The sequence below is a fragment of the Nanorana parkeri genome, unplaced genomic scaffold (assembly GCF_000935625.1).
Source record: "Nanorana parkeri isolate BGI_ZX_2015 unplaced genomic scaffold, ASM93562v1 scaffold1124, whole genome shotgun sequence".
Taxonomy (NCBI): Eukaryota; Metazoa; Chordata; class Amphibia; order Anura; family Dicroglossidae; genus Nanorana; species Nanorana parkeri.
This window is the reverse complement of record NW_017307392.1, coordinates 7723-10043: the sequence shown is the minus strand read 5'-3', so window position 1 is coordinate 10043 and position 2321 is coordinate 7723.

Sequence of the window (2321 nt, the reverse complement as noted above, 5' to 3'; positions counted from 1 at the left end):
CTGAGAGCAGTTTTGAACGCGGTCCTGGCGTTTCAAGATCAGATAAGGCATCAACATCTGCTAGTGCTCTCGGACAATATAGCCACTGTGTGTTACCTAAACAAACGGGGGAACCAGGAGTTCTTACCTTCAGGCGATAGAGAAAGAAATCTTCCTTTGGGCAGAAGTGAATCTGGGTTCCCTTTCGGCAGTGCACCTAAAGGGAACGCAGAATACTCTGGTGGACTATCTGAGTTGGTTTCAAGTTCTCCAGGACGAATGGGCTTGGATCAGGAAGTCTTCGACCTCTTGACTCAGAAGTGGGGTTTACCACAGGTGGATCTGTTTGCTGCACGGGACAATGCAAAATTAGGCCACTTTTTTCCCTGAATGCAGCAGACAACGCAGTGGCAGTGGACGCCCTTTCGCTTCCATGGGGTTATCGTCTGTGCTACGCATTCCCACCCATTCATTTAATTCCGAGGGTTCTACAGAAGTTCTTTCTAGAACAGACAGACTTGATACTGATAGCACCCTTTTGTCCCAGGAGAGCGTGGTTTACGACGGTATTGTCCTTGATGGACTGACCGCCTTGGCCACTTCCGATCATCAAGGACTTGTTATCACAGGGGCCGGTCATGCATCCAGCAGTAGACAGACTGTCCCTCCATGCCTTCTATCTGAGGAGGTGATTCTAAAAAACAAGGGTCTGTCTTCCAGGGTGATTGGCACCTTATTATCCAGCCGTAAGTTAGTTACGCTGAAAATTTATGGTAAGGTGTGGAAGACTTTCTGCTCCTGGAAGGGGAGACATAACAGGGATGCGAATATTCCATCTGTGCTGGATTTCCTTCAGGAAGGAGCTGACGGGGGCTTGGCTATCAGCACGTTGAAAGTCCAAGTCTCTGCCCTGAGCGTGTATTTTCAGTACTCCCTTGCTAATGATCCACTGGTGAGTAGGTTCTTTAAAGCTCTCAAACGAATTAGGCCAATTACAAGTTGTTCCATTCCGAAGTGGGATTTGTCACTGGTCCTACAGGGTCTGATGATTCCCCCTTTTGAACCTCTGTCTGTTTTTCCGATCAAGATGATTACGTTGAAAATGGTGTTCCTGGTTGCTATAACCTCAGCTAGGAGAGTTAGCGAACTGCAGGCTCTGTCTGTAAGGGAACCGACAGATCCGGATTTTTTACCAAAGTTTTCGTCACACTTTCATAGATCTCAAGAGATCGTTTTGCCTTCATTCTGCAGGTGTCCGGCTAATCAGAAAGAGGCAGGCTTTCATCACCTAGACGTCAGATGGTGTCTGGTGGAGTACCTTAGGGTGACTAAAGCATTTAGGAAATCTGATGCTCTTTTTGTCCTTTTTTCAGGGAAAGATAAGGGGAAACAGGCCTCGAAGTCTTCAATAGCCAGGTGGGTGAAGCTGTGTATTCAGGAGGCTTATGGGGCTAAGCAGGTTAGTGTTCCACCTTTTTTAAATGCACATTCTACCTGGGGATTTGCCACCTCGTGGGCAGAGAGAGCTGTTGCCACTCCGAAGCAGATCTGCAAAGCCGCAACCTGCTTGAGTTTTTCCACCTTTGTCCGACATTACCGACTGGATTTGAATGCCGCAGCAGAGCAGGCATTTGGGAGAAAGGCGATCCAAGCCGTAGTCCCGCCCTAAGTGGGTAAGTTCTTGTTTATCCTCTCGTAAGCTGTTCTAGAAGACGAAGGGGAAATTCAGAGTTAGACTTACCGGTAACTCTCTTTCCTATAGTCTTCCAGAACAGCTGGATTCCCACCCTTGATTATGTAGGTGGTGGTGAAATGTGATTTCAATGTGATATTCTGTTGTTGTTTTGGTTCCTGTCATTACAGGGTCTTCCTACGGTTCTTGATACAACTGAGGAGCTAGGAGAGAGGGGGGCCTTTTAAAACAACTAGGGGTGACGTGTTTCCTACTAAAAGGGGCGGAGCCTATCTTTCGTAAGCTGTTCTGGAATACTATAGGAAAGAGAGTTACCGGTAAGTCTAACTCTGAATTTTGTAGGCCAAGTGAGTGGAGTTTTCTGAGGAGGAGCAGGTGGTCAACAGTGTCAAAAGCAGCAGAAAGGTCTAAAAGGAAAAGTAGGAGTAGTGGCCATTGTTTTTAGTAGTTAGTAAGTCATTAGTGAGTTTAAGGAGGGCGGTTTCAGTGGAGTGTAGGGGGCCAAAGCCAGACTGTAAGGGGTCGAGAAGGTTGTTAACAGCGAGGTGGTGGCTCAGGCGGCTGTAGATAAGGCGTTCTAAGAGTTTGGAGATGAATGGGAGTAAGGAGATTGGTTTGAAACTGTTGAGGTTGGTAGGGTCCAGTGAGG